Source organism: Myotis davidii, unplaced genomic scaffold (genome assembly GCF_000327345.1).
Source record: "Myotis davidii unplaced genomic scaffold, ASM32734v1 scaffold159, whole genome shotgun sequence".
Lineage (NCBI taxonomy): Eukaryota > Metazoa > Chordata > Mammalia > Chiroptera > Vespertilionidae > Myotis > Myotis davidii.
The window spans coordinates 316,639-331,717 of NW_006291231.1; positions in this window are offsets into that span (position 1 = coordinate 316,639).

Consider the following 15,079-nt stretch of genomic DNA (forward strand, 5'->3'; position numbering starts at 1 on the left):
GCAAATGTAACCCCACCATTCTTCCGAGCATTATCCCAATTCGTTGAGGTTCTGCTTCCCGGCATATGTTGACAGTTTGGCTCAAATAAACTCACAAAAAATTCTTTACAGTTTTCAATGGTTTTTACGGTAACGAAAGTTAGATCATTAAAAAAATTCTCAGTCCTAACCGGTTTGGCTCAGTGGATAGAGCGTTGGCCTGCGGACCGAAAGGTCTCAGGTTCGATTCAGGTCAAGGGCATGTACCTTGGTTGCAGGCACATCCCCAGTGGGGGGTGTGCAGGAGGCAGCTGATCGATGTTTCTCTCTCATCGATGTTTCTCTCTATCACTCTCTCTTCCTCTCTGTAAAAATCAATAAAGTGTATTTTAAAAAAAAAAATCTCAGACTTTAAGGATTCTAAAAGGGGGAGAAGGAGGTGGAGAGGGAACGGGTAATTGCAAAGAATAACAGCAAAATGTTATACACTGATGAAATTTTACCGAAGACAAAAAAAACAGGAGCATTTAATTACACATTGTGTTCCTTGCAGACTCTCATCCCAGCTCTCTGCATTTAAGAAGGGTGTACGAACGGTTAATTGTGCGTATTGAGATGATTGAGCACTGTCTCACATTCTCGGCTTCTGCTTCTTCTGTCTTAGGTTTTGCAACTGGGTTCCAGCTGCTAACCTCAGATTTTCTAATAAAGAAAAAGCTGGTAACTCCAAAGGCAGATGTCTGAAAGATCATTACTTGCAGTCACAGCAAAGAGCCCCCAAGACACTCTTCAAACCCTTTTGTGTAGATGAAGAAAACACTTTCTAAATTTGCAATTCAGAAAGATCTTTTCAGTTAAAAGAAAAGTGATAGTATCAAGTAGTTCACAATTGGGAAAATCAGTTACAGCTTAAAAAGCACATTTGAAATTCTCTCCTTTTCACTCCTAGGTCTAGTCTTGTGGCAAGAACCATCCGCCAGGTGTAGAAGGTCACCAGGAAGAAAGCCCCAGGTGCTTAGCAACTGGCAAAACTAGGAAAACAAGGACTTTGTTTTCTTCCCCTGGCATATTGCTAGTCATGCGGGTCTGACCCTCTCCTGACCTTTCTTTTCTAGGCATGTTCCTAGTCATGTAGTAGACCCGCCTAGAGGGGGAACAAAGGGACCAGAGAATAGCCCTTAAGCATTAAGCTTCCCAGACAATGAGGTTCTAACCCGCATCAAATACATCTAGGCCTCAGATGTGTTTCAGCTCTAGGCCCAGATAAGCAGCAAAATCAGACAAGTGATGCCAGAGATGACCTCAGGACCAGCTGTGGTAACTAATGACCCCAATCAGTGAAGACCACGATACTGAAAGGATACACCTGGGAAGCTGAGATCCATTGAGACCATCTCCTGGAATGCCCCCTAAAACCCCACCCTTAAAAGCCCTTCGGGCTGAGGACCCAGTTCGTGCTCTCTGTGGAGCATGCCCATGCCTTTCCCCTGCCTCTCCTCTTCCCTCCTAAGGCCTTTACCTTCCTCTCTCCTAAGCTCCAAGGACCCTTCTTTTGCCTCTGTAATTTGTTTCCTGAATCTATTTCTTCTTCACTCACTTCTTCTACCTCTGACTTTCTAAATAAACTTTCTCTTATAGTTCGAGTGTTGGCTCTGAATTCTTTCCTAGACAGAACTCAAGCACCTGGGTCAATAAACCAAGGTCCAGTCTAACACCTAGTGGCATTCTAGCTGCTGACAGTGGCTTCAGTCACCTTCTAGAAAACATCTGAAGCAGAAAATGGAATATGGAACAGCTGGTCTCAGACATTAGCTTTACAATACAAATCTGTCCTCCTCTAGTGGAAGAAAATGAGTAAAGAAACACGATTTCCATCTTTTTATTTTGTTAAATTAGAAACAGTAAGCACACATTAAAACAATTACTATCTATTGTCACCACTGTTTCATAAAGGGAGGTCTTATTTCAACATTAAAAAGAAGGAAGGGCATAACATTATAATAAAGGACCATATTTCAAAATAAAATTAATTTCATAAAAAACTCATTGCATTGCACTTACTTTTCTTATCATGGTCCTGCCAACATCACCCCAGGGCATGGAACTAAATTTTCATCAATTACTAATGTGAGTCGAAATATATATTTGGCACTGTAAATGTGAGACAATCTGACTTACTGGGGCTTACTGGGGAAACGACAAGCATATGTTGCCAAAATTTATATTTAGCAAGAACAACTGTTGTAATGTACCCCGAGAATCACACAAGGGCGCCTCAAGAAGTCGAATTAAAGAGTCACATTTATTGCAAATACGGGACTATGCGGGGGCATTTCGCTCTCCCAGATCTCATAGTGCACCCCCCAGCCCTAACACCAGATTTATATAGGCCGGTGATGGCGAACCTTTTGAGTTCGGCGTGTCAGCATTTTGAAAAACCCTAACTTAACTCTGGTGCCGTGTCACATATAGAAATTTTTTGATATTTGCAACCATAGTAAAACAAAGACTTATATTTTTGATATTTATTTTATATATTCCAATGCCATTTAACAAAGAAAAATCAACCAAAAAAATGAGTTAGTGGTTTGCAAAAAAACATTTTACAGAAGCAGACTTAAGCATGTTATCTCATTCACAGTTTTTAGGTCTTCGGAACACTGAGTCAACAGGGACATGTTAACTGGAGCCCCCTGACCTTGGGATAATTGTGCTGTCCTTCCCAGGTAAAGGAAAATGTGCTTTCTAAGACCAGTATGACCACAACCAATGGGATTTCACATTACAATCAAAAGGGTATTTAATCGAATGGGGTGATTTATATAATTCAGAAAATCAAAATAACTTTTCTATTGTTAAACAAAGCAAATAAGTACAGAAGCCAAACAGCAGGGTTAAAGTTAAACGATAGTTTCTACCTGAGATGATTGCCACCATACTTCACTATATCCTTGGCAAAGGCCCTACTACTCCAACCCTCTTTTCTCACCAGGATGTGTGCATTGTGTGCATTCCTGAATCAACCCATGCATCTGTGCCTATTTTTTCCAGAAATTTTGTATTCACTTTCAAATAGTGCCAAACATAACTGAGTAAATAGATATAATTATTAATTATTTTAAATTATTGCAAAATGGGGGATAGACCATAAGCTAGTAACAAATGAGTAGATTTATCATTTAACTAAAATAAGGAGAAGTAACAATATGCAAATAGTCTAGACATCCGTTAACATTACTTTTGATCAGGGACAATGCGGTGGTTCTTAGGGTCCTTTTCAGAAAATAAAGAAATTTTGTGTTTTTAGTGTTCTTTGAAAATATTGTGACCATGAAGATCAACGCAAAAAGAAAAATTTTCTTTTACTTTCCCTCTAAATATGCTCTTATCTACCCTTTTCCCACTTCTGATTTGAGGTTTCTCTCGAACACAGTCCCAATCCCCTCTGTACCCTCAGTTCTGTTGAAGATTAACTGTTCAGTGAGTAGATCAAAGTAAGACTGAACAAACTGTGTCATATGCTAGATCCTGACTTGTCTTATGCCCATAGGATTTTACCACTGTAACTTGAGAATTCTGACTATGCAAACACATTACTTGTGTGCAGACAAATTCTGCTGAAATTCTACAGCAGTCACGTTTTGGATTATGGGAGGTTTGAGTGAGAAGGAAAATATTCAGAAAGGACCTAAATGATGCTATGTTGGCACCAATGTATGATGACAAGAGTGTGTAATGGGCCAAGAAGCCATGAGTACCTAGACCACAGCTGGCATTTAAGGAAGGGGATAAGGGTGGAATAGATCTGTGAGGGAGTAAATAGCTCTAAGAATGAGGGTCAGATGCTCAATGTAAGACTCATCTACTTTACAGTTCTGTCCAGGAACAGAGTTGTGTTCAGGTTTTAATCACTATTTTAGTCTCTGATCTTAGCTTGGTTTTTGATGGGAAGCTTACTCCTCCTACAATCTGTTTGCATTAATGAGCAATCATTAGCCAGAATATTATTCCTCACAAGGACTCATGAAGCAAACTCAACATTAAAGATGAGGGCTGCTGTTAGAGGGTAGGGAGGTGTTAACATTACTACATGTCTTAGACACATCAAACACTTCTTGAAATATAAAAATTTTATAGTACCAATAAGTGATCCTATAATAATAGTCTTGGGAACAATTCTCAAACAAATTAAATATTTAACTATCATTTTTGCCACATACTAAAAAACTATGTCTAGAAATTGATGCTGATCAGGCTCCTGACAAGAAGACATTTTACACATATATTTTATTTATGGTCTTAAAAACAACTTTCTTATCTCCAGATACTTCTGTTTATGAAACTTACCTGTGGACGAAAGGGGCCACACGCTGACCTGACAAGCTCAGGAGAGGCCTGCATATCAGTCTTGCAGACTCAGAGAGCTAAAGTAACCACAAAGGATGGTCTGAAATTAAACTTTAACTAAAAGCAGTTATGGTGGGCAGTTATGTCCTAGGCCACTATCTTCACTGACAAGGTCAACCTGTACCTTAACTGAGCCTCTCTGTCTTTTTGCATCTATGATAACATAACCCTTGTAATGTAACTTGTGACTTCTCTGTATCTGGAGCTCCTGGGGCACAACCAGGTGTGCTGGGTCCTAGGACAGATACCACAAATTCCTTTATCATCATGTTAATTGTTCCTGCACCCACCTAAGTATGTGTCCATCATTTTACTTTTTATCCAATCCCAGGGGTTTCCCCGCTTTGCTTTATCCCTCCTCCTTAATCTATCACTAACGAATTTCATGTAACTCACCTATGTCCCTTCTTTGATTGCAAATGTATAAATACAATTGTAACCCCGCCATTTTTCGGAGCACTATCTCAATTCGTTGAGGTTCTGCTTCCCGGCATATGTCGACAGTTTGGCTCAAATAAACTCACCAAAAATTCTTTACAGGTTTCAATGGTTTTTTTTTTTACGTTAACATACCCATCCTCAGTGTTGGTGAAATGTACTATTTGGAAAAGATCTTTATGTAAAGTTTTATCACTGAATCTGAGTCCTCAGGGTAGCTTCATTTCTATTTTATAAGTCACCTACATGGAAACAGGTCATCTGATCGTCAGTGAGATAAATCAAATAAACTGATAATTTTTATTAGGCATTAACAATATTCCGAATATGGCAGGGAATTGTTCCATGGGCCCCTACTTGTACATGTCTTATGAGGCCTAAGATTGAGTCTTATTTCTTGTGTGTCTCATTTCTTGACACATCATGCAAGTTTGGGATTGCTGAGGATTTTTTAAAAAAAGGGTCAAGGTTGGTAAATCAGATAGAAAACCATAGCCAATAAGGACTACATTCTCCAGGGGCATATATCTTAGGGAGCCGTGAGGAGCAAGTTATACAGCTCTCACCTTTCCACAATCATCCTACTTGAATCTTCCAATAAATAAAAGAGAGGTTCCTTGGCTAATGCTCAGGGACCAAGCTAAAACCCCAGGATAATGTCTGTCTGATGCTTTCCCCCCCTTCTTTGAAGACTTGAACCCTGGCCTCCACCATTTCCTCCTATTATTTGCCCGTAGGATGCTGCCTGGTTGCAACTCTCTCTTTACCATCCTGAGTACCAAGAGTAAAAGATTAGGTTATATGGCATGATAAGCACGTATTCACATAACCACAATGGTTGGTTGTAGATTCAAGTGGAATGGGAGAGATCTAGGCCCATTTCAAGGATACTGTTTAATCAACAAAACACCAAGGGACTCAGCCTGCCCTATTTTAGCAAAAAGCACCTACTGGGAGATCAGTGAGTAACACTACCTGATACTGGAAGGACCCCTCAGTCCACATGGGAGAAACTATCACTGCTGGGACCCACTCTGTGTTTGCCCACTAGAAGTGGTGCCGGCTCTAACAGTCCCAGGTTGGCATATCTCAGGCTTTCAACTGCTGCAGCTGGCCACCCCCTACTGACTCACATGCTTGACTGATCCTTACATTAGCCATGTGTCAAAGGTCAATATGATGAGTGACAAATTCACCAAAATGTAATTAATTAAAGGAGAATTTGCTGAATTATTGATAATTTGTTTAACATTTTACAGTTTTTGTTTGTGTTTTTCATCTTATTCTATTGGTACCAACATCTCAGGCTTGCCCTTGTACCTTCCAGAGGCCATCAGACAAATACTGGAATATGTGTAAATAATCAATTCAGCATGGCTGCTACTAGAAGGCAGGGAAGGGGCAGACCCAACTGCAGAAGCAGGGAGACATTGAGTTACAGAGTTTGTTTCAATCTACAAAGTTTCAGTGTCCCAGTAGTGACATTTCTCATGCATGTGGGCTAAGAGTCCTTTCATTCCCCCACTGAATATAAAACCTGAAGGTCCGCACAGGGTCAAGAGTAGATGGTACAGCAAGGGAAGATGTAGGAGGAGGCAGTACCTACCTCATTTAGCAAAATGGGAACTTTCCAAATAGTGTGATATTTTTTCTTCCCAGGCACAATGCTTGGTCTACTTTTTCACGCTGCATTAGGAGAAAGGTGGAGTAAACCTACAAATTACTGGAGATTCATTATGGAACTAGAATAAGAAAGGGATTGACAAGTCTTAATGAGTATTTTTCCCCCTTAAAGCTTCTTAATCATTTGAAAATGCATTTGAAGGTTATAAGATGGGTTTAACAGATTTTAGAAACTAGAATAAAAGGATTAAAATACATAAATTATCTTTACATGTTATTGCTAGAAATTATGATTTATTTTATTTATTTTTAATATATTTTTAAATTGATTTCAGAGAGGAAGGGAGAGGGTGAGAGAGAGAGAAACATCAATGATGAGAGAGAATCATTGATTGGCTGCCTCTTGCACACCCTCTACTGGGGATTGAGCCTGCAACCCGGGCATGTGCCCTTGACCAGAATTGAACCCAAGACCCTTTAATCTACAGGCTGATGCTATATCCACTGAGACAAACCGGCTAGGGCAGGAATTATGATTTATTTAAATCACTAGGCTAAGGCGAACTCATCCATTTACTATACCATTGCTTCAGCGGACCCCCTTCTGCTTTTAGGTTATTTTCTAATGTGCTCTCATGAACTGTTTGGCTTCTATGCAGGCTTAGTTTTGAAGAACTTAGACTGCATGCTTGTTCACTGAACAAGAAATAGAGATTCAACAACCTGCATATGCAGAAACCACTACTACAGAGGCATTCACAGTAGTATATGGGTTCTTTTTGTTTGCTTAGATTTCACAATGTGGGGGTCCCAGAATACATCACTTGAAGATGTGCCTCTGTAGTAGCAAACTGTTTTGAGCTCAAGGCAACTTTAACCACAGGCTTAAGAGAAACTTCTGCCCCATCCCACCTCCCTGAAATATCTAAAAGAATGTGAACTAGAAGCCTTTGCCATAAGAGATTATCAGAGATAACATCTTTTGACCTATCCATAGGGCAAGACAAATTTCTATTTACTCAAGGTCTGCTCTTCTTATCACCCTGCAATGACCTTTTCAAGCCCAAAGGCACCTCAGAATATCTTATATACCCACTAGAGGCCCGGTGCAGAAGGGAGGTCTTATTTCAACATTAGGACCATATTTTGTGCACTGGGTGGGGTGGTTCATCAACCCGGCCCATGCCCTCTCATAGTCCAGGAGCCCCACAATCGATCACCCTAAAGAGGTAGGCCCTGCCCACCAGGCCAGGGCTCCTCGATGGATTGCCCCCATAGATGGAGGCCCCACCCACCCGCCACAGCGCCACCGCAGGGTAGCATGGGCCTCCCTCTTTGGGGCGATTGTGTAGCCCCAATTGACTGATCGTGCCACGGGCCAGTGGCCTGGGCCTCCCTCTGCAGGGTGATTATGTGATCGATCCCGCTCCATAGAGGGGGACCCTGCCCACCCGCAGCAGCCAGCAGGTCAATGGCCTGGGCCTCCCTCTTTGGGGCGATCATGGAGCCCCCCAATTGAACAATTACCCCGCTGGCCAGTGGCCTGTGCCTCCTTCTGTAGGGTAATCATGGGCAATAGCTGGACCCCCAGCCAATCACATCACACCCGCCTTGGCTGGCCTGGTGATAGTGGGTGTCATCGTGTGGTCGTCCGGAAGGTTGTTCTGCTGTTCAGTTGTTCAATCGATTTGCACATTATGCTTTTATTATTATAGATGTTTCCTTTCTAACTTCTCCTGCGTGTGGGGTCTCTGATTCTCTCATGTAGGTAGAAATGTACCAGTTAATAATGTGGATTTTTATCAATAGGTGGAGTTACACATATGTTGATATATATGCAATTTGATATGTTTGCAATTTTGTTGTATTGACAGCAAATAGACATGAGACAGAGTAGCAGAAGGTCCTTGAGGGTAGAGGAAAGTTTGTTCCACCCAAACAACAATGTAAATAACTCAGAATTAGCTCATGTTTATGTGAATATATGCATGTATGTATATTCTTTCACTCTCTAGAATCTAATAAAAATATTACTAGTCTCATTTAAGTGTTCTTTATGTGACTAAGAGTTTCTTGTATAAATATCTTATTTTTAAACAACTTTATTGAGGATTAATATAATATTTACATGTACATATTTAAAGTATGCAATTTAATGTTTTTATATATGTACATACCTATGAAATCATCACCACAATCAAGATAAATAATTTACCCATCATTCCCAAATTATCCTCATTTCAAAATCCCTCCTTCCTGTCACTCCACACATTGTGTTCACGTAGCTTAGAAACAGGCAGGAGAGTCATCACACTTACACATGTGTGTTAATCCAGTGCAGACTTGGTAGGCTGGTGACGTTTTGGGTATGAATTTAAAAGTTTTCAACAAATATGCATTAGATTTTGTACACAAAACATCTAGTCTGAAGTCTCTTGTGCAATGAGGATGGTTGAAATGTCAAAACATACTAGTAATGTTCCAAAGGAGAAAGCAACAGTGGAGTTTAATGAATTAGCTCCTGCCTCTTTTCACTTGGGTATGCCTTGTTCCAACCCTTTTGACTAGAAACTGTACCGAAAATGAGGTGCCATCTGAATAAATCAACCAGCAGAATTTATACTGGCCATCTAGCCTTTGACAAGGGGAAAAAAATAAAGTGGATCTCAGAGTCTACTGACAAAAAGAAAATTATATATATATTCAGGTGACTGCTCATGGGTATATAACTATGTCTACTCACATATATCCAGGACTGGCCTCTTGCATGTGAAAGGTCTGATGTTAAAAGGGGCCACATATTAAACTATACAAGCTTGGAGAGGCCTGCAGGGGAGGTTTTGCAAACTCAGAAACCAAAAATGACCACAAAGGATGGTCTGAAAATAAAACTTCCTAATAAAAAATGCGAGTGATGGTGAAGAGTCAGGTCCTAGACCTGTGGCTTCGTTGACAAAGGTCAATCTTTGCCTTAGCTAAACCTGTCTATTGTCTTTCTGCATCTAAGACGACATACCTTTGAAATGTCAGTGTAATCTCCTTTCTCAGCCCCTCCGGGGAACACCCACTGCACCAGAGCACAGAACCCCTCATGGTTGCCTAGTTCCCTGAATACCATGTCTGTGTGCTGTAAATATTAATTATAAAGCACCCAGGATCCACCAGTGCAAAGGAAGTACGTGTCTCTCCATTTTACTTCGCATCCAGTCCCAGAGATTTCCCCCAGCTTTGCTCTCTCCTGCCCTCTTAGTCCACCAATGGATTTCCTGTCTCCTTTGATTCTAATGTATTAAGTAAGCTGCAAAACTGTCATTCTCCAGAGCATTTTCTCAATCAATTGAGATTTTGCTTCCTGGCAATTGTCATCAGTTTGGTTCAAATTTACTCTTAGGACTTTTTCTTAGGCTGGACATTCTCTCATTGACAAAGGCTATCTCAGGGGTGACCATCATGGCTTGCATTATTACCTAGTGCTGCAACTGGCCTCCCTCCCACTTCATTGCTGGCGACTGCTTTCCTTCTCTCCCCACAGAATCTTGGTCTTTTGGTTCCTTTACCCCACCCCCAGAGTTTTAGACTGTAAGAGGGAAATAATGCGGAAGCTAGCTGACAAACTCCAAGATGGGTTCTTCCTCTCCTTATTGTCTCACGAGCCAGCCACATTCTCCGCCTCCCAATCAAACTTCCACTTCTCAGAGTTCCCCAGCCGTCTCTTCACTGGAATTCTAATACATTTTTGTAAGAAACTGCCAAGATCGTCTTTTGCATAAAGCAGAGAACAAATCCCTAATGTTTAATAAACCAGAGGGAATTTGGTTGCGATTGACTGCAAACAAGAGAAAATAGCTTACACTATGCAGATTGAAACAAAAAGGGAATTGCCAGAAAGGCTGGAGAATCAGACACAGGCAAAGCAAGAATCAAAGGAGGCTGGGTGCTGGCTAAACTACACCACCAAACACCATGTAGAGGCAGACACTGCTACTGGGTGCAGCATCTGGCACCCTGGTCTGCCTGGCACAAAACGGAATATAATGTTGCACCATGGTGATCGTGGCCAAGAGTAACTTATGCTGCCAGGTGAATTCTTGTTCCAGGCCAAAGGCCTGGAAAGTTGTACTCATCCCTCACATCTAGGAGCTGGAGAAGGAGGATGTTTGGAGAGTGGAGATTTTGTAGTAGGAAATGACCCTTGTCTCCCCAAGTATTGGGTGGTGGAGAATGTTCCAAATATAGGGAGGAGCTTCAACACCTAAACAGCCAAAGTAAATTAAATGTCCAGTATTGTGATATTTTTGAGAGGAGTTGAATTTTGTGAATTTTCCCTTATTTTTTAGTTTCAAGTTGTTGTTTTTTTTTTGTTTTACTTTTATTATTAAAAAGTTTTAACTTTCTAATAAGGGTTCTTCAAATGGTGGGATGAAACCTAAAAATCAGATGTGAAATCAATTTAGTGAGATTAATATTTTTAATAGAATAGAATTGAGTAAAAATGGTCAATGTGCATATCACATAATATGATATTTTGTTCCATAAAACTTTTGTTTCAGTTATATAAAGTAAGTATATATTTATTTAATTATGATGTAAACCGCTTTTATTACTATGGGTCATAGTTTTAAAAATTTTGAAAACCACTGGAGACTAGAGAATAACTTTAGTCTTTCATGACAATGGCCTGGAAGAGGAGACAAGCTCTGGGGAAGACGGGACATGTCAGGGTAGCAGAACTGGGAATTTGTGGACCACTCTTAGGGCCCTATAAGAAATGTAATGCAAAATCAAGGACCTCCAAGGACTCCTCCCCCTCTCACTATTGTCCTTTACACAGGCCCCACATGGCTGGACCTCTTTACTGAAGCATAGTAACCTCCATCTTCTATAAAAACTGCTGTTTGAAATTCTCTGCTATTGTTAGATAGTCCCTTGTCCTGTAAACTGTCATTTTTAGATAGTCTCTTATTCTATAAAATAATTGTTTTAGTTTGGATAATAGAAAAAGATAAAAACTTAACTGTCTGACCTTGCAAGCTAGCCATCTATGGTAATGGACTAATACTGATAATTCCCATATTCTTTTGCCAAATGTTTGCTCTTTATGTATCCAAGATTACACACTGTCTGTAACAATAATTCACACAGAGCTCTTTGTAAAATCTGCAGACAAAGATGCTCAAAAGTTATAAATACGGGACACTTCCTGTGTGACTTCGCTCAGAGATTTGGAAGAGACACCTCCGTCTGGGCCGCACGCAATAAATGACTCCTAATCAATTGGCTCATTAAGGCATCTTGTGTCTCACTCGCTGATTTACGACACAACATTACCAGGTTCCAATAATTATCACAAGTGACAGAAGAGAAAGTGTTGGAAAGAATTACAGCATGGGACATGGTTCCTGACTTCCCAAGTTAGAATCTGTTATGAATTTCCCCAGAGAGAGCTTGGAGTACAAAGCTAGAGTCTGTATTATTATTTCTGCTATACTTAAGCACATTGTGGGTTAGGTAAGCTACATGTGTAACATTATTTCTATAGGAAATATGTTCAATTTCTAAAGAACTGACACAACTTTATAATGATTTGGTAACTTCCTCCAATAGTTCTAAATAGAAGTGGGAGCTGTCATGTGGACAATAGAGGAAGTATCTCTCAGTATAAACATATGAACAGGCACTAGGAGCTATGTAGAAATTGCTTTGTCATTTTTTTCATAGTGCAAAAAATAAAAAAGTTTATAAAGTTTAATTTGGCATTTGTACAAATTTCAGTAAGATTAGACATTTTTGATGTCACATTTTGTCATTGCACATTTTCAGGTCTCTCTAAAACAGAGTTATCCTTAACTTGAAGATATTGAGGGTCAGTATGTTTTCCTTTTTCATGGGGGGAAAATATCATGATACTATCACATTGATATTCCTGTGAACCATGCTAAAGGCATCTACTCTTTGAACTGGAGGATGCACTGAATTATATAATTTATCTGATGACTAAACAGTGTTCTGTAACTCAGACTTGCATGGCATGATGTGATTCACAGGACATGAAACTACAAAGAGAATCATTCCCAAGAATGCAGACACATTTTCTCTTTCAGAGCACTAGACTGTAAACTTCTAGAGAGTAACTCTGTGTTCCCAGGTTGAATATAGAGCTCAACGCACAACTGACACTCAACAAGTCAGTTCTGAATGTGATAGCCATGTTTCGCTCCAATACTTACTATTATGTGCTTTATTAATTAATAATCGTGGTTTTATCACTGTTTATACTTTGCAAATGAGGAAACTGAAAGTCATTAAATAATTGCTCAAAATCACACAGCTCATGAGAGGTCAATCTGGGATCCTAATCATGTACTTTGACTCAAGAAGAGTCCATACCAACTACCTGTCTTGATATTGTTGGAAGGAAAGAGGACCACAAGGAATATTACCAAAAGCTTTACAGAAATGATCAGGATGAGGATATAAGTGAAATTATTAAACAATCCACTAGAGTGCTATTTCTTTTGCTAGAGTAACTTTCTTCTCTGCCTCCCTTGAGTGAAACTCTTTAGGGCCTGTTGTATTAGGATCTGTTTCAGCTGTATAGACCAAAAATAGACCTGAATAATAGGGGCTTGCATAAATAGTTTATTTTATTCTCATGTAAAAAAACCTGGAGGTGGCGATAGGAAGTTCACCCTGTTTTTATCAGAAACCCCAGTTCATCAAAGCAAATCACTCATCACTTTCTATAAGCTCTGCACTTTCCTCTCCCCATACTTGTAGTTGGCATGTAATCCCCACCTGAAGAATATCTTTCCTCTCACTAAAAACCCAGTTACTAATATCCTTCCTTCTTGAAGCATTCCCTGACACTCCTAAACCTCAATAGCACTTGCTTGTGTGCCACCTATAGCATTGTATAATCATTAAAAGCATATCATTTGTGGTAAGAAAAACATGAGCTGTAATCCTGTTCTGGTATGGACTGAAATCTCAAGTGAACGATTAGCCTCTCTAAAAGTAGAAATAAGACTACTGACCTCCCAGGGCTTAAATGAAGATTAAACAAAATAGTGCATTCAAAGTACTAAGAAATGGTCACCAATAGTAGTTTAATATTTTTATCTTTGATTTTCCCATAGTCTTATGCTAAATGTCTTATATAAAAAAACAGATATTTATTAAGTGATCAAATTTGTGCCTACCACCATTCTTGGCCCTACAGATGCAGCTGTGAATAACAAAGCCAGGCCTTTGCTTCTGTGAATAACATTCAGTGTTAGGATGATAAATTATAAATAAATCAATATCATATTTTGATTGGTTTTATTCAGAATATTAAATTTGGTGATGTTCAGAAAGGGAATGGGAAATTGCTTTAGATTGGTGGTTAGGGAAATCTCTCCTGAGAGGGGTCATTCTAGCACTGACCACAATACCCCCACTACCACCAAACCAAACAAAACATACCAACACAACACTTTATATAAATGCAATCTATCATATGTAGTCCTTTAGATCTGGCTTCTTTAATGAGGCATAATGTTTTCAAGATTCATGTTGTAAAAAGTATGAGTACTTCATTTCTTTTATTGCTGAATAATATTCCATAATATAGATATACTGCATTTTATCAGTTGATGAACATTTGGATTGTGTCCTTTACACAAGCCCCACATGGCTAGACCTTTGGCTATTATAGATGCTACTGCTATACATTCACATACACAATTTTCTGTGGACACGTGTTTTCATTCCTATTGGGTATATAACTAGGAATAACATTTCTAGATCAGATGGTAAGTATAGTTTAATATTTTGAGGAAATACCAAACTATTTCTCAAAGTATTTTTTCAAATTTCACATTCCCACAATCAGTGTATGAGAGTTCCAATTTCTCCACACTCACTAATAATTGTAAACATCTATGCCCCCAACATAGGAGAACATAAACCCATAAAGCAAATATTCACAAACATCAAGAAAGAGATTGACAGTAGTATAGTCATTCTAGCGGACTTGAACATCTCATTGACATCAATGAATAGATCATCCAGACAGAAAATAACAAGCTATAACGAGAGACAAAGAAAGACCCAGCAATTCCATTTCTGGGTTTTATTCAAAGAAATGCAAAACATTAATTCAAAAAGACATATGCATCCTTATATTCACTGCAGCATTATTTACAGTAGTCAACCTAAGTGCCCATTGACAGACAAATGGATAAAGAATGTGGCACATATATACAATGGAATATTATTCAGCCATGAATGAAATCTTGCAATTGGCAACAACATGGATGGGCCTTGAGGGCATTATGCTAAGTGAAATGTCAGACATATGCTTTCACATATATGTGGTATCTAAAAAACAAAATATATGAACAAACAAAACAGAAACAAAAACTCAGATACAGTGAACATTTTGATGGTTGCCAGATGGATAGAGGTTTGGGAGATGGGTGAAAAAGCGGAAAGGATTAAGATGTGCAAATGGCCAGTTATAAAAATAGTCATAGGAATATAAAATACAGAGTAGGGAATATAGACAATAACATTGCAATAACAATGTATGGTGTCAGATGGATGATCACTTCATAAGTTATATAAATGACTAATCACTATGTTGTACACT